This window comes from Puma concolor, chromosome D4 (genome assembly GCF_028749965.1).
Source record: "Puma concolor isolate L17-30 chromosome D4, mPumCon1.1.hap2, whole genome shotgun sequence".
Classification (NCBI taxonomy): Eukaryota; Metazoa; Chordata; class Mammalia; order Carnivora; family Felidae; genus Puma; species Puma concolor.
In genome coordinates, this window is record NC_141679.1 from 46,857,170 (window position 1) to 46,880,810 (window position 23,641).

Sequence of the window (23,641 nt, forward strand, 5' to 3'; positions counted from 1 at the left end):
AGGCACAAGTGACAGTGTGTCAGTTCCAAGCCGAGGCTTTGGGAGGTTTGTGTGTTTCTGCTTTCCGCTCTGTGGCTCTGCCATTCTCGAGGAAAACAGATGAAAACATGCCGCAAATGGCAGCCAGTCCCAGAATACGGAGACACCTGACTCTACCCTGAAGGCTGGCTGGAACCAAGCCTCATGGAGCCCCAGCAAATGTACAGACTTGTGAGCAAAAGTCGATGCTTTCTGATGTAGGTCCCTGAGGTTTGGGGTAGGTGTTCCCATCATAGTGGGAACCTTGTTGTTTTACACCTGACTAGTTGATGGTAGGGCCAGACTAGAACACACACTGTCTGACTAGTAATCTGGTGTCTTGCTACAATTATCCTGTTATTCATCTAGGGATTCAACAAATATTTATCACATTTTACTATGGAAAACAGCACCACACGCCACAAAAACTGAAAACAAAGAGACTATAGTCTCTGGCCTCACAAAGAACAGATTTCTAATAAGGGAAATAGACAAAAACAAGTCAATTTAAACCCGAATATGATGACAAATTCTTATAATAGCACAAAAGTCTTTCTGAGAGAGAATAATGGGTGGGGTGAAGGACTGGAGAGGATGACCTTTATGGTGGCTAAGGTAGGGCTCTTGGAGATGCTAGTGAAGTTGAGCGAGCATATCTTTCTCTCCCTCGAATGGTCTCAGATAACGGCTTCACTTTCTTCATTTTCCTTTATTTGCATAGTGTCTGTCCAACTTGTGCCCATGCTCTGGGCTGACTAGGTGTCCTTGGTTTGCATCCTGTGTTCAGAGAGCTATTGGGTTGTTTCGTAAGTTCTTACAGAAAGAGCGAGAAGGGCTTCATTTTCCCTTTTCCAAAGGGAAAAATCACATCCCCTCCCCAGAACAACAGGCCGAAGTCCCCGGCTGTGAATGCAATCTGATTTCTCTCAGGTGAGAGGTATTCTGTAGATGGAAAGTCAAAGGAAAAATGTGACTTTAGCAACACTGTAGGGACTGTGGTCAGTGCTGAGCTTATAAAGGCCTTTGTTTTCCATGTTTTGATTGGCCCCGGGAGGAGCCTGGAGCAGCCCGCACACCCATCTGTATCCATGTTAGTGGGACTGAAAAGTGCTGACACAGGATTGCAGATCAGGGCTTGCGGCTTGCCAGGGTAAACTTGTGCAATGCACTGTACATCCCTCCTAACAACACTGCCTCTTTTGTCGCTTAAACAGAGGCTGTTAAGAACACGGGTCATTAAAGAGAGCTTTAGGAAAGCAGGCAACATTTTCCAATATTGTGGCTCTAGGCGATCCTCATAAAGTTTCAGCAGCTCTGGACGAAGTGAAGCATTCATGAATGACTAACAATAGTTTGAGAATCATAATCTGAATTGATCAGAAGCAAGTAAATATTTCAAAATATAGCTTCTGAATGAATGTCAAAACAAGTCTATTATTGTGGAGACTTGGATGAAGATTAAGTTTTTTGTTTTTTTTTTTTTTGATGTATATAAATATCACAAGTAAGAAGGTTTTCAAAGCTTAAATTGGCCTGGGAATCTCTAGCTTACCGATGGAAGCACAAATTCAGACACTGGTTTTGAGGATTTCTTTTTCAAATTTTCAATACATAAAAAGTGCAACTGTAGGAATAAGGAGGGGGAAAGGTTCCTATTCTACCAGCCAGAGAAGAATGTGGTTAACATTTTAAAGCTGTTTCTGCTAGCATTTTTTCTACAAGTACTTCTTAAATATTTGAGCTCCTACATACATGTAGTTGTATTCATACACTTTCTTTCACTTTTGTTATTCTTTAAATGTTTTTTTTTAATGTTTGTTTATTTATTTTTGAGAGAGAGAGAACACAAGCAGGGGAGCGGCAGGGAGAGGGGGAGACGCAGAATCGAAAGCAGGCTCCAGGCTCTGAGCTGTCAGTACAGAGTCCCACATGGGGCTTGAACACGCACCTGGGAGATCATGACCTGAGCGTTAGTTGGACACTTAACCGACTGAACCGCCCAGGCGCCCCTCTTTTGTTACTCTTTAGAAGAGATCACAGATTGGCCGACTGTGGGCCAAATCTGGTGCACTGAGTGGACACAGCCACATTCATTCATTCACAGAATTGTGGATGGCTGTGTCATGCTGCAAGGGCAGAATGGGGTAGTCTCAACAGAGCCCACGTGGCCCACAAGGCCTAAAGTATTTGCTCTCAGGGCTTTACAGAAACAGCTTGCTAACCCCTAGGATAGATGATTAGATTCACACATGAACAACTGTAAGGCTCTTGTAAACATATACTAGAAGGTTATGTATCCGTTGATACTTCTGCCAGCATTTGTCTGATGAGACTACCTTCTTCACCTAAACATGAGTTCGTACTGACGTTTCCAACTGCAATCCATTACCACTCGTATCATGTTAGCGCCTCCCCCAACTCTTGCTTATCTGGATACACACGCTCCAACAGCGAGTAAACTTGCTCCCACAGTCTGCCAATTCCAATATACATGTATAGCAGTATCAGAATCGTTAACCCCTGGGGCGTCTGGGCGGCTCAGTTGATTAAACAACCGACTCTTGGGCTCAGCTCATGAGCTCGCAGTTCATGGGACTGAGCCCCGAGTAGGGCTCTGGGCTGACTGTGTGGAGCCTGCTTGGCATTCTCTCTCCCTCTTTCTCTGCCCCTCCCCTGCTCACACTCTCTGCCTCTCTCCCTCTCTCTTTCTCAAAATAAATAAATAAATAAACATTTAAAAAACAGAAGAATCGTTAACCCTTGTTCCTGTGGCAAAAGACTTTATCAACTGGAGTAGAGTCCTTATGCCCAGTACCTTTTACTGCGAGTCAGAGACCCCACTCATTTCCAAATGTATTTGGTTTGTCCACTGATTTTTAACTCTTATTGTATTACATTTCCTGTCTAGGTTTGCCTCTTGTTCCTGGTTGTCAGTCATGATGTTGACATAGTGATAAAGGGAACAGGTGGTATATGTGGGAGAGTTTCAAATTCTTTGAGGTCATAAAATGTATGTGTATGTGCATGTATTTATCATAAAGCCTTGATCAAGCAGAAAAGCTGATATCAGACTGCAGGTAGAAAATGGCATGAAAAATGTCTATGCATAATTAATCCCACCAATATATGTAAAAAGGTAAAGTTGGATGAATGTTGTGGGCTTTATAATAAAATATTTCTCTCCCTTTAAATCTAATGTTCTCAGGGCACATGTAGGCTCAGTCCAGTGGTATTCAACTCTTGGTTTAGGCTGAGGTCATGATCTCACGGTTTGTGGGATCAACCCCCGAGTTGGGCTCCACCCTGACAGTGTGGAGCCTGCTTGGGATTCTCTCTCTCCCTCTCTCTCTCTGCTCCTCCCCTGCTTGCTCTCTCTCTCTCTCTCTCTCTCTCTCTCTCTCTCTCAAAATAAGGAAATAAGCTTAAAATTTTTTCTGATGTGCAGGGCACCTGGGTGGCTCAGTTGGTTGAGAGTCCGTCTTCAGCTCAGGTCATGATCTCACGGTTTGTGGGTGTGAACCCCACATCCGACTCTGTGCTGACAGCTCAGCCTGGAGCCTGCTTCAGATTCTGTGTCTCCCTCTCTCTCTGTCTCCCTGCCTCTCCCCCACTCATGCTCTGTCTCTCAAAAATAAATAGATGTTAAAAATCTTTTTTAATTTTTGATGTTCTCAGCAAAGTAAGTGCAACTTCTGTACCATTAATGTTCTGCCATGACTATTACTTATATTAAATATTATAATGTAAAGGTAAGTGTGAGATTTAGTCTCAAAAATGAAGTAATGCAAATATCAAAACATAAATATTACAGACTTCTCATGTTGAGTCACTTTATAAAATGTTCCACAGACCTTCAATTAACAAACAGTTTGGTTATCAGTGAGGCATGTGGTTTTCTTTAGGTAGTCTTTACATTAAAAATATTAATAGTAGGGGCGCCTGGGTGGCTCAGTCAGTTAAGCGTCCGACTTCGGCTCAGGTCACGATCTCGCGGTCCGTGAGTTCAAGCCCCGTGTCCGGCTCTGTGCTGACTGCTCAGAGCCTGGAGCCTGTTTCAGATTCTGTGTCTCCCTCTCTTTCTGACCCTCCCCCGTTGATGCTCTGTCTCTCTCTGTCTTAAAAATAAATAAACGTTAAAAAAAATTAAAAAAATATATTAATAGTAAAAAGTGAGCACATGTGATTTTGAGATAGCACATTTTAAAATTATCCCCCAAATTTCCTGCTTTTCTTTATGTTATTTTTACTCATTCTTCTTCTTTTCGGTTCAACTTACTTTCCAGTTCTGTTGGCTGAGTGTCTGACTATTTCAAAATAAAATGTTATCTGTTCCATCAGATTCACAAACTTGTTGAATTTAGACATTAAAATGTTTAGCAAACCTGAACTAGAAGATGACACATTTTGGTGCTTGAATTTATCGAACATTATGGCTAAAAACGCTTTTTAAACAAAGCAGACCAATAAGTAAAAAAATACCAGTTCAGTTTATTGCAAACACATAATAGTAACTTACACTATTGACATATTATTTTTGGTTCACAAAACACACATATATTAGACATAGCACTTAACAAATGTTTACTGAATTAAGTTATGCAGGAATGAATGAATTATATCTACCTCAATGCATTCCTGTGTATGTAATATTCCCTCCTCCCCTTAACAATGAGGAATTTGAGGCTCAGAAAAAAGATTAAGTAAATTACTAGAAGTTACACTGCTAATTAAGTGCTAAAGTCAGATACAAATTTAGGTATTTACTATCAGAAGGGTAAGTACCATGTCTATGTTACCAATGATAGTATCAACAGCCCCTACCCCAGTAGTAAATAGTAGCTGCTCATTAAATACTACTGATGAAAAAAAATTTTTTTAAATGATGGTGCTAGGTATTTGAAGGAATATAAATTCCACTAAGGAAAATAAAGTGGCATATAATCTGATAAGTGTTCAAATAATAGCTGAAGAAATGACTAGCCGATGATAGCACAAAGCCACATCAGAACTGACAAACCCTGAAACTAAAGAGCTTTGTAGACTTCCTTCCACCTTATTTCACTACCGTATGAAGTGACAGACTTTGGTACTTTCAGCATTTTCATGGCATTTGGTTTGTTCCTGCAGGAATGCTTTTCATACATTATTTTATACTTCCTTTTATATTATTTATTTAAAAACCCCCTCTCTTTCAAGTATATAACACTAAATTTTCTAGGCCTTAGACCCAAGAGTTTCTCTCTCTCTTTTTTTTTTTTTTGTATATATTTCTGAGTATATGGGAGAAGTTCTATTCCTTTTTTAAAATTTTTGATGTCTTTATTCCCCCTGCCCCTGATTTTAGAATCAAATATTGACTGTTATCTCATTTTGAAAGATAAAAATGCCACAAAGTTAATAATTTAGAAAATGAAAGTTTGAAAAATCACTTCAATTTCTCCTCTACCCACCTCTTTGTATGTAACCACAGTTAACACATGAGTTGTTTTCTTTTTTTTTTTTTTTTTTTCTATGCACGTACTATGACTGGGCTCATGATCTATTCATTGACCTAAGTTTGAAACCACATCGATTGTATTAACAAACTCTGCTTCCTACCAACTGACAGGCAGTGCCTAGTTGCTGATACTTTGTTAAATAGTAGTCTTGAACAAATTATCAGAGGGGAGCTTTTCCCAAATCCCCCACCCCCATCCCACCCCCTTGATTTAGTATCTCAAGTAGCTCATTAATTCATTCCTCCCCTTTCCTCCACTGGCACTGCCCTAGTGCACAATCAGCTATAGGTGGGGTCTCCAGAATGGTCTCATGTACTTTACTGTCCCATTCTCTGCCTAATTCACCCTCCTCAGTGTCTCAAGTGTAATCTTCCTACAATACAAACTTAATGATCTCCACCTTTTTTCTCCACCTTTGCTATATGCTTGTGTTTTACATCTTAAGTCCAAACTCCTTGAGAAGCTCATACAGACTGTATCAGAGCCTCTGGGATTCAAACTCACATCTTCTCCATCTCCTCTCTGATTCCAACCTAGATGTAGTGGGTATTCCGGATTTGACTTACATTACAAGAGAGTCTCATCTCAAATGTGCTCCCTAACTTCTCCAGCGCTATAGCTGGGCATGAGATTCTAGTTGTTAAGCCCAAACAGGAAGCCCCCAAATTTATGAAAGTTAACTCTAAGAGCAGTCCTCAATCAACAAGGGCTGGAAACCTAAGGATCAGTGTTTTCCCCAATTGTTCTTCTAGAGGACAACTCCGAGATACATTCTGTATATTCCTTAGACACCAGAATTAAACCCCGGTATCCAAAAGCTGTGATATCAGAAAGGCAGCTTTATACAGACTTCTTCCCCTTCCCCCATTTTTTCTGGTTCCCCACTTGTTTTTTTTTTAATTTTTTTTTTCAACATTTATTTATTTTTGGGACAGAGAGAGACAGAGCATGAACGGGGGAGGGGCAGAGAGAGAGGGAGACACAGAATCGGAAACAGGCTCCAGGCTCTGAGCCATCAGCCCAGAGCCCGACGCGGGGCTCGAACTCCCGGACCGCGAGATCGTGACCTGGCTGAAGTCGGACGCTTAACCGACTGCGCCACCCAGGCACCCCTCTGGTTCCCCACTTGTACTCTGGGATTATCTCCTTGACCAGGACTTTGCTTTCTGGTACAACTCAAGCTAAGATATATATGTGTGGGAGTGATTTATGAAGAGGAGACCTGGGAAACTGAAGTCTTGGGCAATTTGAGGTTGCTAAGGCATTGGCAAGGTATGGGTCAATCATGGGCATTTCTTGCCATTCACATGCCTAGTGATAATAGTGACAATTACAGCAACAGCAGCCTGACAACAGCAAGATAGTCAAGAGCTCAGCCTGCTCAGGGATGAAGGCTACATCACCCCACTAGGATAGAAACCTGGACAAGTAGGAGTAATGGCTGAAGGAGAGGGAAATTTAATATGGGCGGTGGAGGAAGGAGGTGATAAAATAAATATCAGTTATGACTTCGGGACCAGTTGCAGCAATAAAGACTGCAGCTTATTGCAGTAATCTTTATCTATTAAGTCATGTGTAGAAATTGTGGCTGACTACCACCTTGAAGACTCAGCGGCAGTTGGGGCTTACCTAGGGCGCAGGTATATCTGAGGGGTACAAAGGACAGACTGTGCGGATTGCTTCTGGACTCCTGACTCACATCCGCTTAGCCTCCTCTCTGATTTCAGTGCACATTCAGTGGGTAGTTTGGCTTACCTCATGCTGACATCTTTTCTCAAGCACTGGCTGTTTTGCCCTTTTGCCCCCGGGGACTTTCCAAAGCCACAGATGCCTTTGGGAAGTCCTCTGTTCCAGCAGGTATGCTCAGTCTGGAAGTATATAGGGATTTATATATCCCACAGTAAATTTCAACTAATGTGGGATATAAGCTGTGGATAAAAATCATCAATTCTCAGGCAAACAATTCCAAAAGGTATTCTCTATCCTCTTTAGAAAATTCCAGTCACGATTGAGTGCCAGTTGCCTGTAATTATTTTATTTTATTTTATTCTGTTTTGTTTTTATTTTATTTATGTATTTTTTTTGAAAAGTAACAAGTATACTTGAGGTGGATACCTTTTATTTGAATGTATACATTTTGGTATGTTTGAAAACAATGGTGATGTTCTATAATTATATATTGCATATTTTTATTCATTTTATTCTTTTTTTTTTTTTTAATTTTTTTTTTTTAACGTTTATTTATTTTTGAGACACAGAGAGACAGAGCATGAACAGGGGAGGGGCAGAGAGAGAGAGGGAGACACAGAATCTGAAACAGGCTCCAGGCTCTGAGCTGTCAGCACAGAGCCCGACGCGGGGCTCGAACTCACGGACCGCGAGATCGTGACCTGGCTGAAGTCGGATGCTTAACCGACTGCGCCACCCAGGCGCCCCATTTTATTCTTTTTTTAAAAAAAATTTTTTTTTCAACGTTTATTTATTTTTGCGACAGAGAGAGACAGAGCATGAACAGGGGAGGGGCAGAGAGAGAGGGAGACACAGAATCGGAAACAGGCTCCAGGCTCCGAGCCATCAGCCCAGAGCCTGACGCGGGGCTCGAACTCCCCGACCGCGAGATCGTGACCTGGCTGAAGTCGGACGCTTAACCGACTGCGCCACCCAGGTGCCCCTATTCATTTTATTCTTTGTGTGTGTGTGTGTGTGTGTGTACAATAGTTATTTTAATAATGCATCTGTGCATTTGCTTTGTTTCCACTTTCCCTCGTTCTTCCCTCACTTCTGCTCCCTGCTTACAACTTCTTGCCTCAAGCACTACTTTTGGGAAAATTCAAGCTAAAAAAAAAAAATCCTTACATTCCCATATATCTCTGTCCTCTATTTTCTATCCTATTTTATGCTGTCTGTCTTTGCTACTTCCTTGGTATACGCCAAGGAAATACATGGAGAAATAAATGGAGAAATTCAACAAATAATTGAATAGAACTTCCACAAGATGTAAGCTGCCAAATTGAAAAGGTCCACTAAGCAGTCCAGAGAATGGTTGAAAATAGATTGTTTTGAAGTTTGTCTCCATTGAAAAGTCTGTTTTTATCTCCACATCTGGTGTACAGATGTTATCCTGAGATTTCTTGTAATTATCCTCTTGTGCCAAAACTTCTATTTCTTATAACCCATGCTTTCTTTCTTGGAGCACTTCCTCAATAGTCTTAGAAAGGATGCATAGTTGGTAATTTCTTTTTTTTTTTTTTTTTTGAATCCTTGAATGTCTGAAGAAGTGTTTATTTTTGCCTTCTATGTGATTGAAAGGATATGGAGTTACAGGTCAGAAATTATTTCCTTTAAATATTTGAAGGCAGTATCTTCTGATTTTCAGTGTTATTGAAAAATGCCAAAGCAGTTTTGTTTATCATCCTCTATATGTGACCCTCCCCCCCCCCCCCCCCCCCGGAAGCTTGTAGAATCTTCTTTGGTTTCCAGTGTTCTGAAGATTCAAATGAAGTGTCTCGATAAAGCTCTGTTGTTTGGTTCTGACCTCTATGCTAAAAATTTCCACGGATGTTTGACAATCCTTGGAAGGCCTTACTTTTTTCAGTCGTCTTTTAAATAAATTAACAGAAGAAAAGATGGGGACGCCTGGATGGCTCAGTCTGTTAAGTGTCTGACTCTGGCTCAGGTCATGATCTCACAGCTTGTGGGCTCGATCCCCTCATCATGAGGCTCTGTACTGATGGTGGGGAGCTTGTTTGGGATTCTCTCTCTCCCCCTCTCTCTCTGACCCTCCCCTGCTCACTTTCTCTCTCTCTCTCAGAATAAATTTAAAAAAACAATAGAAGAAAAAATATAGTCTTTATATTTACTCACATTTATCACATTGATTGCTCTTCATTCTTTTCCTATAATTCCTGAGCTTTCGTCTGACGTTATTTCCTTCAACCTGAAAAACTTCTAGAGCAGACTTGCTGGTAATACATTTTCTAGTTTCCATTCATCTCAAAAAGTCCATTTTGCCTTCCTTTTCAAAGATATTTTCACTGGATATATAATGCTGGTTTGATAGATTTTTGTTTGTTTACTTCCATATGTTCTATTGTGTTTTGTGTCTGTGGTGAGTGATGAGACGTCAGGCATGATTTGTATCATTGTTCCCCTGTATGTAAGGTGTTCTTTCCCCTTGAGCTGCATTCAAGACTTTTCCCTTTATCTTTGTTTTTCAGGAGTTTGGTTATTGATGTACTTAGGTCTAGTTTCCTTTATATTTATCCTGCTTAAGAGTTACCAAGACTCTTGGATATGTACATTAGTATTTTAAACAAATTGGCAAATTTTAGGCCATTATTTCTTCAAATGTTTTCTTCTTCATTTTCTTGTTCCTCTCCACGTAGGGCTCCAATTATATGCATGTAGACTTCTTGATATTATTGTTCCACAGCCATAAAGGCTCTGAAATATGAAGGCTCATTTTTTCCCCAATATTTTTTCTTTTAGCAAGTCAATCTTAAAGTTCACTCTACCCTGGCCCCTACTTTCCCCCTGAAATCTCCAGTCTCCAATTTTTAAATTCATTGAGGAGTTCTCTGCTTCAGATTTTATATGCTATAATTCTAGAACTTCCATTTTGTACTTATAGCTTTCATTTTTCTGTTGATATTCCATATCTGTTCTCTCTTGACGACCATATTTCTCTTCAGTCTTTGAACATACTATGATAGCTGCTTTGAAGTCCTTTTTGCTAATTGTGACATCTCAATCATTTCAGAGTTTGCTCTGTCTTGACTATTTTGTCTATTGACTGAAGGTCGCAGTTTCCTTTTTATTCTAGTGCTTTTATATATAAGGCACGGCAGATAATTTGTTGTAGAGGTTTTGGGGTCTGCTCCCTTTGTCTGAAGAATGCTGATTTTTTGTGGTGGGGGGTGGGGCAGTCAGCTGAAATCTCCGCTCAGTTTTTCAGCCTTTAAAAAAATTTTTTTAATGTTTATTCATTTTTGAGAGACAGAGAGAGAGAGAGAGCAATAGTGGGGGAGGGCCAGAAAGAGAAGCAGACACAGAATCCGAAGCAGGGGCTCCAGGCTCTGAGCTGTCAGCACAGAGCCTGTCGCGGGGCTCGGACACACGAACCGTGAGATCATGACCTGAGCCAAAGTCAGAAACCCAACGGACTGGGCCACCCAGGCACCCCTCAGGTTTTCAACCTTTTAACAGTTGCTCTCTGCTGGGCTATTTGGAGCCTCCTCCATATGTCCACAGTTCAGTGGTTAGTCAAGGATTTGAAGGGAGTCTGTATGGAGATTTGGGGGCTTTCTTCTCTCTTCCCTCATTTCAGTCATTTTGGCATCTGTGAATTCATTCTCTGACTCCTTCAGCCAGAAAGACAATGGCTCTCCTTATGAATTTTAGCCACCCTGAGCCACATGAACTGAGAAATGCCCTGAGAAGAAAAGCTTTCTAAAAGTAAATCTCACCCAATGCAACTGCCTTCTTGAAAGGGTTGAGTCACCTCCATCTGGGACTCCTTTTGGATGTTCTCAAGTAACTTCAAATCATTGTTTTTTATACTAGTTTGGAGTTTATAATTGTTATCTGTAGGAGGTTTGGTCTAACATAGGTATTCAGCCACTTCTAGAACCAGACTCTCCTATTAATTAGCTCTTACCTTGTCATGTATTTCTTTAAAAAACTTCAGTGGTTATTCCTTGTCAAAAGGATAAAAACAGATTCTTTAGGCTAAATACACTCCATTTTTTTGTTTGTGTTTAAAAAAAAAAAAATCTCCCCACCATAGACCCTATATTCCGGCCAAACTGAACTGTTCTCCAATTTTAGTATACGTGCTGCTGAAGGGAGCCCTGAACCTGTTCTCCAAACATTCTATTTTGCTATGCTCCTTTGTTCCCACAATTCTTTAGAAAAGCATTTGTCCTAAATTTGCATGCCCCAATCCTTACCGTCCTTCAGGATCTAACACAAGTGTCAACTCCTCTATGAAAGCTATTCTTATCTACCCAATTTGAAGTGACTTCATTCTCTACTAAATACCTCTTTATATTTATTTCACTCATTTAGTAAGCCACTCAGATGGCAGAAGCTATGTGAGCATGAGCAGTTAAAAGATGGATCAGACATAGTCCCCACCCAAGAAATCTCTGCTCCTACATGCAGAAGTTGCTGTGGAAGCCCTGAAGAGGAAAAGCCAACTCAGTCTAGGGTATTAGGTACAGCTTCTTGAGTCAAGTATTCCTAGATCTGAGTCTTGAACAATGAATTATCTGGAAGAGATACATGGGCCAGGAGAGGAGGAACATTCCTGAAAGAGAAAACTAGCAATTTGAAGGCAGGGAAGTATGAATTCTGGGTATCACTGAGAATTCTGTCCTTAGATGATCTGATCTCCCAGTAGATGGTAGGAGTCCCTCTCAAATATCTGACTTTCCACTCCTGGCTTCTGCAGGGTCAGCCCTCTTCTGAGGTCCTGCTCTCTCAATCAACCGAAGTTTGCACAGTATAGGTAGATGCAGGAATCATTTACACAGGAACTTTTTCATTCTAATTAGTTGGTTGTGTGTCCTGTTATGACCGGTATGTGGGCAAGGACAATGCTAAATGTTTTGAGTCCTTAGAACCTAACGGTGCTGCAGCACTATGTAATCCATCATTTAATTTTATTGAATGAAGGAGGAAATTCTTCATGAACTTTGTACCAGCTTTGTTAAAGTTATGACAATAAACTAGCTCACCCTCCACATGCTTTGGGTTGTGAAACTAAAGGAGAGATTTTAAAACTTTGACGAAATTCAGTACACAGTGCAGTTACGATGATGTGTGAATGTGTATGGAGGAGGGCAAGAACAAAGAAAATCAAAAATAGGTCGCTTAGTGTAATAAAGTTACCAGATAATTTTCATTTCCTTTGCTTTTTAAAAGTATTATTTTTAAGGGACAAATGAATTGAATACAGGGTTGAAGGAAGAAAACTTGGCAGAAAATAACAGGTGAGTAACAGCAATCACTTAAGAGCTGTGACAAAGACAGTTGGAAATAAAATGGTTTCTGGCTTGCAGAATTTAAAAAGAGCCTCGTGCGAGAAGGCTGATCTATGAAGGATGATGACTATCTCCATCAGGGACCAGACAGGAGGCAACAGGCTTAAATTACAGAATGAGGGATTTAGATAAGAGAAAAGGAAAAATTTTCAGACGGTGCGATTTGATAGACACTGGAATGTGTAGCTGGGGAAGCTTGTGGAATTTCCTTCTCTAGAGGTCTTTTAAAAATAGAACAGTGTTTCATCTGCCTGAAGGATGGACTCTGTTTGACCTTTCAAAGTGTCCACTGAACCCAGAAGGTGCACCATACCTTAGAGAAGAAAGCAAGCCTGAATGACCCGGGGTCTCTTGAGTAATGAAAATAGGGTGGATAAGTTTCATATTTGATGTGATTTACATAAGTCACGTACGTAAATTATGAATGTTAGAGTTCTTCTTTCTTTTCCTTTTGGTCAAATGTTTTCATTTTTAAGGCTTGGAGATTAGGTTTAAGTAAAAATATTATAGGGAAAGAAGGAAGAACGCTCATCTTACTTTAGGGCATATTTTGATAGGGACATAGGCAAGAAGAAACGGACATTTTGGACATCTTTGATTTTGATTTCACTTCCTATTCTAAATTAAAAAACACGGACTTTTCAGTTGGATTTAATATTTTGAGGGCAAAATTTAAAAAATTAATTTAGTCTAAATGTTTCTTACAGTGTTTTTGGTAACTCAAACTGGAAGAGGTTCTCTGTATTTAATTTCCTCTCAGGAAGTTTACCTTCAGAAGTCCAAGTGTGAGGTCAAGCTTTGGGTTGCCGGAAATGGTAATGTCCTTTACTGTCTGAGCACCCAGACAACACTTAATAAAACATCCTATTTTGTGGACATTGGTAAGGATTAAAGAGCTTTAACTATTTCCTCTTATTTTATGATTGATGATTTCTGTATTCAGTCTTCTAAAACTCAGAAATAAAATTATATATAAATAAGAGCTGGAGTCTCTGGATTCAGCTATAAGTTCAGATTTCCAGTTATAGGTGATTTCCACCTTTTTTCCTTTCTAAACCCCAAAATGTTGTAAGGCCCAAAAGGGATGTAATCTTTAGAATTCATTATTTACCTCAAGCAACAACAATTCCAGGGCGTTCTGAACTTGATTTATAACTCTGTTTTAGTTGATATGAGGACATTTGTAGGATAAAGCAGTGAATTGTAATGTTTCATAATTGTATAGCTGTTTGTATTTGTCAAAATGCTTACTCATCGAATATCCGCTTTGTTCTTAACAAGAGATTCATCAATGTCATGATCTTACAGGTGAGAAAATGGAATCTCCGTAAGGAAATGTAACTTGCCCAAGATCACAACACTAGAAAACAGAGTTGGAACACTCCTGATTTCAAAGCCTGTGTCTTTTCCACTGCATCATGCTACGCGGTCTATGAGAATCTATGATTTTCTGGTGTTGTTTTTTTTTTTTTCCCCACCACTGATGAGATCTTTGTCTCTGATTCATTCTGAGCCAACACACTGTATTAGAGACCAATATTATTATCGTCAAATAGAAAGTTGTGTTAGCATTCTCATGGAATAGAACATCAAAGCTTTTAAAAAATCCTGCCACTCCACATAGGTCATGCAAATTTCTGATAGGGCACTCCACTTGGATCTTATAATTTATTCTAATTCATGCTAGCTTTTGTTTATTAAGCAACATTTTGTTTTCATTAAAAACTTACGTGAATGATTGTATCTGTCTGTGGCAGAATATTAAATACAACTCCCATGATCCCTGGCTCTCTGTCTTGGGTGTCTTTTGGGGTACGGTGGCTTTATTTCCTTCCTAACAGTTCGGAAGTTTGTTTAATACTGACTCAGAGGAAGCATTCTAGCTGAGTCCTCACATGGTCTTGTTTATAGCTCCGGAGTGCACATAATAGATAAGCTACTGATTTCCACAAGAACCCCCACATTTCCTGGGTGTGTGGGCGTGTGTGCTTGCGCCTGTGAATTACAATTGTGCAATCTCCCTGCTAGCTGCATCAGGTTGCAAAGACATTTCAGATCCCTTAAATATTTCTCTAGCAAGCCTGATTTCATAAACCAAAAGCCATTTTATTCCATGAGAGATGTGCTGGTAACTAATAATTAACACTGAAAAACCCAGGAGTTTGTAACAAGATCAAACTTGATATCGAGGAAGGGAGTAGGCAAATTTGCCTAAGGAAATATTGTGAAATAAAGCTGCAAATGGCCATAGATGAACACTGTTCCATCCGTGGGATTTCTTTCCTTGATTGTAATTATAATGATCCCTTACAGAGAGCCTGATACGTGGCAAGAACTTTTTTAGGTCAGCATCATCTTATTTTATTCTAAGGGAGCCCTGAAACATAAATATGGCTAAAGCGCTTTTATGGAAGAAAGGTCACCAGAGAATTCCATAATGTATCTTCTGTTACACTGATGGCAAATGATAGAATGATGAATGGGGCCAGGACAGTTGGACTCCAACAACCAGCTAGAGTCCACAAATCTCTCTTTGGTTCCTTTTCTGATGTGACTTTTCATGAAACTTAATTGTAGGTTGCATAAGGTATAGAATTGATTAAAAGAACTGTCTCTGAATAGTAAGGGGCTTTAGGCTTCAGCTGTTTGGTAGCTGAAATGGTGGTAGGCTGAAAATAGCTTCGCTGAGCTCTTGAATATTTCAGGGAAGGTGGTCCCAGGCAGAAATGTCACAGAGACCTCAGGTCTCCAGACGTTGCCTGGAGATGGGCAAACACGTACGTGACTGCATTTGTCATCTGTCTTGGGGATAGCACTGAAGGGATTAAATCCAACAGGAGCAAGTTTTGAACACTAAAAATCCAGAAGCAGATTTTCTGGCACCAACTTTTTGCATCCAAAGTAAGCAACCTGGATTATCTCAAGATTGCCCTTACCAAGACATCCTTTGCAATGCTTGTTTTTCAAAGCCGTCATAATTCTTTCCCTTTGTTTTGTCATTGCAGCTGCTGCTGCCACTGAATTTGAGGCATGCCACGCTCCACTTCTGCAGTGATGGCTTTATTTTTGCAAAGTGATCTGGCTGGAGTTTGTGGGGATATAGAATGCAGGCACTGAGAAACCCAAGTGAATGTGTAAGAATGACCACAAGGCACCCAACGTGGGTGTATTTATCTGCTTGTCTCATTACTAAGAGGTTTTAGTTCTAAAAAATATCCGGAAGGATTTAGCTTTGGGGAAGTGGGGAGGGAGAAGGAGTGGAATGAGATTTTTGAAATTTTAAACTATTTGAGCTTCCAACAGATATATTCCATTTTCTTTACATCAGAATCAGGATTTCTTTTTTTTTTTAATTTTTTTTTCAACGTTTATTTATTTTTGGGACAGAGAGAGACAGAGCATGAACGGGGGAGGGGCAGAGAGAGAGGGAGACACAGAATCGGAAACAGGCTCCAGGCTCTGAGCCATCAGCCCAGAGCCTGATGCGGGGCTCGAACTCACGGACCGCGAGATCATGACCTGGCTGAAGTCGGACGCTTAACCGACTGCGCCACCCAGGCGCCCTGAACCAGGATTTCTTTTTGTTTTTTAAATTTTTTTTTTCAACGTTTATTTATTTTTGGGACAGAGAGAGACAGAGCATGAACAGGGGAGGGGCAGAGAGAGAGGGAGACACAGAATCGGAAACAGGCTCCAGGCTCTGAGCCATCAGCCCAGAGCCCGACGCGGGGCTCGAACTCACGGACCGCGAGATCGTGACCTGGCTGAAGTCGGACGCTTAACCGACTGCGCCACCCAGGCGCCCCTGAACCAGGATTTCTTAAGGGACAGTTAAGGAAAGATTTTACTCCCAGTGTACATAGGCATTAGAAAGTTGATTTTACAATTTATTTAGTATAGTAACAAGACATTTTATTGCAAAGAAAATGGGAAAATGCAGAGTTGAAATATTAGTTATTAAAAAAGCAGTGAAGACTTTTTGTGGCCCAGAAATATGTTTGTCTTGGTGGCATGCTAATTGCCAATTGCAAGCTAATTGTGTCGATGAAGTTTTGTGTGATGTTCTACTCCTTAAATAGGTCATGTGGCTTCATTGACAGAGAATAAGCGAAGCTCGTTTTCACTTTCTTTCAGAGACAGCATAGGACAGACTAGATATTCACTTCTGGAGTCAGACTACTTGGGTTAAATCCAAGCTCAGTCTTTATCAAGTTTTATGACCTTGGGCAAGTTAGTTAACCGCTCTCTCTCTCTCTCTCTCTCTCTCTCTCTGTTTCTTTACTTGGAGAAAGGGGGTGATAATAATGCTACCTATCTCATGGGGTTATTATGAAGATTAAAATGAAAGAATTATGATAAGCACGCATACAGTAAGAGATCAATAAATGTAATTCTTTTAAAAATTTACAGATAGTGGGGCGCCTGGGTGGCTCAGTCGATTAAGCATCCAGCTTCAGCTCAGGTCATGATCTCACTGTTCGTGAGTTTGAGCCCCGCATCCAGCTCTGTGCTGACAGCCTGGAGCCTGGAGCCTGGAGCCTGCTTCAGATTCTGTGTCTCCCTCTGTCTCTGCCCCTCCCCTGCTCTGCTCTCTCTCTCAAAAATAAATAAACATTAAAAAAAAATTTTAAATTACAGATAGTAATATTCACCTTTATTTTGTAAACAGTTCTATGAGTTCTAATACATGCATAACTTATTGTAACCATGAACATACCAGCACAATAGGAAGCAGAACAATTTCAAAAGAATTCCCTCATGCACCTCCCTGTGGTCACATACTAATGCCAACCTCTCTCCCCAGATCCCAGCCCCTGGCTACCATTGATATGGTTTCTGTCCTTATAGTTTTGCTTTTTTTTTTTTTTCAGAATGTCATATAAATGGAATCATACTGTATATAATCTTTTGAGATTGGCATCTTTCACTTAGGATAATGCCCTTGTGGTACAGCTTGACTTATATAGGAACTCATCAGAAAAGCTGACTTTATAGAAAAGGGATTAAATAAGATTTTTTTTTTTAAGGATCATTAAAGAGAAGAAGACCTATACATTAATATTATCCAAAAGAAGACTCTGGCCTAGTATGAGAAAGGAATTTTTCAGAGTTATCAAAATATTAAATATGGTGCAGCTTTAAGAATAAATTATTTCCCTATCTTTCAGGGTATAGGCAGGCAGGCTGAAGGGCCATTTGGAAGGCCAGGTGAAGAAAACGCAAGAGTCAAACATAAATTAACCAAGATGAAATTGTTGACAACGGTGGCATATGGTGTTTTGTGTATGGGGCTTGGAGTGGGACAAGGTGTTGTAATGTCACAACTGATCCCAAACGATCTGTAAATGTAACCATATTAGTTCCATGCCTTGTAGGTGCCAGTTAACTGTTGTTGGGTGCAGAGGGAACTTGGTCCCTTGTAACCTCCCCAGCTGAGCTGCATGCGTGGGAAGGTTAGGCAGCAGCTAGGATAGAAAAGGGAGAAGAGGTCAAATCTTGACCTGAATTGGAAGAGAGCCATGAAGTGGGCATGGCAAGACTGAAGGAAGAGAAGGACCTGGGCTGAGGAGGCCGAGCAGACAAAGCTGCAACTTTGTACGGCATGTTTGATCCCAAGGCTGCAATTATCATGATATTAAAAAATATCATGTATATTCTCCTAATTTACACAGATGCACACACATATATAATATAGTATTATGTATGTGAATGTATGTATTTATTCCGATTTTTTAAATAAAATTTTTTTAGCATTTATTTATTTTTGAGAGAGAGAGAGAGAGAGAGAGACAGAGCATGAGTGTGAGAGGGGCAGAGAGGGAGGAAGACAGAATCCAAAGCAGGTTCCAGGCTCTGAGCTGTCAGCATAGGGCCTTGAACTCAGGAACCATGAGATTGTGATGTGGGCCAAAGTTGGGAGCTTAAAGAGACTGAGCCACCCAGGCACCCCTTACTTCTTCTAATTTTTAGTATTATTTTTAATTTTAGAGAGAGATAGAGACAGAGAACAGAGGGAAGGGACAGAGGGAAAGAGAGAGAGAGAGAGAGAGAGAGAGAGAGAGAGAGAATCTTAAGCAGGTTTCACACTCAGCATGGAGCCTGACCTGGGGCTCGATCTCATGATGTGCTGGGATCATGACTAAGCTGAAATCAAGAGTCCCACACTCACCTGAGTGTGCCACCCAAGCGCCGCCCCTTTTTAATTTGATTCATCTTCCTCCTGCAAATCAGTTAATTTGCTCCTAAAAGCCTGAAAGTATACTTTACCAGCTATGATTTTTTGGATACATATTATGGTAATTATGTGATATTTGATTTAATCCTTGATTCACCACTCTGCGGGAATTATATTTTCATGTTGTCGATGAGGAAGCCAAGGTTCTGAGAGGTGAAGTGACTTACCCAGAGAAACAGAGATAGTAAGTACACACAGAGCCAGAGTTTGTTCTCAGGAATTTCTGTTTATCTTTAGAGTCTGGGTTTTTGCCTTCACTCTGTTTTTACATGTTAATGAGAATGATTGGATTTTGGTCTTTTTTTCTACTCGAAAATCCTCAATCCAATATTAAATAGAAGGGAAAACAATTTTACACTTTAAAGCACACTCTATCATGATACTTTCTCTGTTTGCTATTATTAATGGTGAGAAAACGTTATACCCAGTTACTGACTAAATTTAGCAAGGATTTTAGGAAAGGAAAGCTAAGCTATGCAAAGATCTTAGAATCAGAGGACCTGAGCTAACATTTTCGTTCTGCTCATTACAGCTGCCTGATCTGTCTCAGCTTTATATTCTTCTGTGAATTCAAAATAAGAATGCTACGGTTCTTATGTGGTTTAAGTGAGAAAATGTATGGGCAAATGCCTGGCTGTGCTTTTCATCACATGGTAGGCATTTCATAGGAGTTTGAGAAATTAGAAAGAAATATAATTAAGTGCTTCTAACTTCAAGACTTAAGTCTAAGGAGAAAGGGTATGGCTTTGTTTGGACTGTAGTCACTTTGGGGCTCTGGTTTGTGCTTGGTGGTTTTACAGTAGGATGCAAAGGATGAGTTTGTTTACATTCAACTCAATCTTACGCATGTAGGTATGAATCTAGATCAACAGGGAACACATTGGATGAATTAAATTTAAGTATTGGATCTTATACGGATTTCCAGGATAGTTCACACTCTTATATAGATATAGCCTTTATGCTATTCTTTTCTTCTTTCAATTGCTTTCATGCAAAGACTAATAAATCCCTCCGGAGATTTCATGACTAAAAGTGAAAGAACCCAAGCTGGGCTGAGAAGTTATTCGTACCTGTTTCATTTCAACATATATTCTTTCCACTCAGACTTCTTTGATCTAAGAGAAATGCAAACGTGAGCAGTCAGGGAATCTATGTTCCACGAGGATTCAGCCTTTGTGTAACTTTATGGCTGTGGTTGCCCTAAGGCTGCAGTCTTCTATTTTGAGCCTGACATCTTTTACCATTTTAGTAGCACATTTTTTTTTCTTTCTTCACTTGAAATTCAGTTCTTCTCATCAAGTATATTGATTGAAAATTTGTTCCCCCTTCTGTTCCCCACGCTGGGGCTTGTTGACAGAGAGAGGAAGCCAGCCACACCGAGTGAGGACAGCAGAAGTTTGGGAAGCCAGTGAGGAGGCAGAACCCAGATGGGCAGAAGAGAAGAGAAGAGAAGCCAGCATGGGGGAAAACCGAGGATTGACAAGAAGGAGAAGGACGGCGGGGTGCTCAGCCCTCGGTAGCCGCAAAGTTGCTAAAGCAGGAGGAGGGAAAGCAAGCAAGCACTCGAGATTACTTACTGCTGGAAGCTTGGCTGCTTCCCCAAGTGTGTTTTCAGCTGTGTTTCAGTCCTCCTAGCTGCACTGGTGAGTGCTGGTTCCATCTTTTTAAAGGCACAGATCACAGCTTCTGATAGCAGAGAAGAGAGTTCATACAATGCTTACTTGCTGAGGTATTTTTAAGGATGACTCTGTTTCTGCTCCATCTGTTTACAGCTCTGGTGGGGATTTTTTCTCTTCTATTCTCGGTTCCTCAGTGTGCTGGTGAAGCCATGTTCGTAGTGGCCAAAAGATGCAGAGTCATGAAGTTAGATTTTAGTCTATCATACACTTCAGCCAAGTTGACCAAATAGAATTGGAGTCAACTGCAAAATTTTTAATTCTCTTAATGATGCCGGAACTTAAACAAGACGTTTTGTGTGTGTTTTTAACTCCCTTCAGCATAGCTGGCAGGTTACATAATACCCATTTGTCCCAAAAGTGGACATCTTTACAACAGAAATTACTGAAAAAGACATGGCAAACATTTCTAGCATCTTCCCAATTAATCGGTTGGTTTATTTTATAGTATCCTGGGCATTAACAACATTTCTGTTTAAAAAATAAAAAAATACACCATTTTATGTCTTACAAGAATTTCTCAGCTATCTCTCACCTACATTTGAACCTTGTAAGAACCTCACGGTATAGATATTATCTTGGTTTTGCAGTGAAGTATCAGAGAAGTTGAGTACTTTGTCCAAGAACACACAGCCAGTAAATAAATAAAATCACATTCTGAATCTGTGGACACCAACTTAGGGGCATTGCTGTTTTAGAGCACACATTTTGTATAGCTGTTTTTGGTATTCTGTATCTAGTGATATAGATGATATAGATATGAATCTGTTGTTCGTGCTGTAGTAATCTCTTGCCCTCTCCTTGTTTCTCTCAGTTCCTATCCTAGTTTAACAACCCTATCTCTTTTTTCAAAAGAGTAATTTTTATTTTTTATTCTTATTTTTGAAATTCTAATTACGGTATAATTAACATGTGGTGCTATGGTAGTTTCAGGTGTAAAATCTAGTGATTCAACACTTCGCTACATGACTCAGTGCTCATCACGGTATGTGTACTCTTCCTCCACCTGTTTCACCCATCTCCCCACCCACCTAGTTAAGAGTCGGGTTTTTTACTTGTGCCTTTTTTTCCTTTGTTTATTTTTGTTTCTTAAATTCCGCATAGGGGTGAAATCATACGGCATTTGTCTTCCTCTGACTGACGTGTTTCACTTAGCATTATACCCTCCCCCTCCATCCATGTTGTTGCAGATGGCAAGATTTCATTCCTTTTTATGGCTGAGTAATCTTCCATTAAACATATCTACCACATCTTCTTTATCTATTCCTCTCTATTAATGGACACTGGGTTGCTTCCATAATTTGACTATTATAAATAACGCTGCAGTAAACAGGGGTGCAAATATCTTTTCAACTTAATGTTTTCATGTTCTTTGGGTGTATACCCCATGGTGGAATTACTGGATCATATGGTGATTAATTTTAATTTTTTGAGGCGCCTCCATACTGTTTTCCACACTGGCTGCACCAGTTTGCATTCCCGCCAACAGTGCACAAGTTTTCCTTTTTCTCCACATCCCTGCCAACATTTGTTGTTTCTTATGTATTTTGGCATTAGCCATTCTGATAGGTATGATAGGATATCTCATTGTGGTTTTGGCCTGCATTTCCCTGATAATGAGTGAAGTTGAGCATCTTTTCACATGTCTATTGGCCATCTGGATGTTCTTTGGAGAAATTTCTGTTCATGTCTTCTGCCCCTCTTGAAATTGGGTTATTTAGGTTTTTTGATGCTGAGATGTATCAGTTCTTTATATATTTTGGATATTAACCCTTTGTTGGATATGCCACTTGCAAATATTTCTATTCACCAGGTACAGAATCCTAATCATATGGTGTAGGCACAAAATTCACTAGTAAGAGGGTGCCTTGTTATTGAGAAGGTCAGAAATATACAAGAGTATATTGAGAACTTTATGATGTGCCAGGAAGTATTTTAAACCTTAAAAAGGAAACAGAAAAATGATTGCCTTACTATTTGAAAAATAATAAAGATCCCAGTTGACACCATAAACCACACACCAAGATGAAATCCAGATGGGTTAAAATGTAAATAGTCATTTAAGGGGCATGTGGGTGGCTCAGTAGGTTAAGCCTCTGGCTTCGGCTCAGGTCATGATCTCATGGTTCATGAGTTCGAGCCCCATGTTGGGCTCTGTGCTGACAGCTCAGAGCCTGGAGCTTGCTTCAGATTATTTGTGTCTCCCACTCTCTCTGCTCAGAGCTCATGCTCTGTCTTTCTCTCTCTCAAAAATAAATAAACATTAAAAAAATTTTTTTTAATGCAAACAATCATTTAAAAAAGTAGAAGAACATGAATATTTACCTCATCTAAGGAGAGAACAGGAATTTTTAAGCATAAAAACAATGAAAGCACAAATGTCTATAGATTTGAGTACATAAAAATTGATTTTTGAATAGTCATAAATAAACAAAATGAAAATCAATCAACAAATGGGAAAATATTTGACATCAGACTAAGAAAGGCAGTCCTTTTTAATATATAAAAAGTTCTTACAGATCAAAGACAAAAATCACTAAGACTGAAATAAAAAATAGATAAAAAGTATAACCAGAAAAATTCAGTGAAGACAACATATAAGTGACTAATTTTAATGAAAAGATTTCAACTCATTTTCTAAGAAAAGCATCAATTCAAACAAGATAGCCTTTCTCTACCAAAATAGAATGAATGTTTCAAAATATATATTCCATTTTGGTAATGGTCTCATGAGATGGACACATATTGGTTGGGTTATAAGTTGGCACAAACCTTCCAAAAAGCACTTAAAAATTTTTTTTAAAAACTTCAAATAAATTTGTACCTTCTGACCTCATAATTCTCTTTCTGGGAATATACTCTGTGGTTTTAGTAAAAAATTCAAACATATAATGTATATATATATATATATATATCACAGAAATATATATATATCAATGTATATATAAATGATATATATATAGCGCTTTATGTGTATGTGTGTGTGTGTGCGCATATATATGTGTTATATATATGCAAAGAATTTTATTTCTGTATTTTAGGAAAGCTTTTTATATGGAAAATTTTGCACTAATATGAAAGTAGAGAGAATATGACAGTCAGTCTCTATGTAGCCACTACCTGACTTCAGAAATTATTAATATTTCTCCACTCTTATTTCATCTGTTTCTG

At 39.6% G+C, this 23,641-nt stretch overlaps 1 long non-coding RNA gene across 1 annotated transcript in view; it reads left to right on the forward strand.

Annotated features, from left to right (window-relative positions):
• Positions 1-23,641, forward strand: part of LOC147574858 (uncharacterized) — a 153,139-nt gene that overhangs the window by 94,040 nt on the left and 35,458 nt on the right. The window contains exon 11 of the long non-coding RNA XR_015243576.1: positions 20,152-20,437. This is a non-coding gene — a long non-coding RNA (uncharacterized LOC147574858). The remainder of the gene's footprint in view (positions 1-20,151; positions 20,438-23,641) is intronic.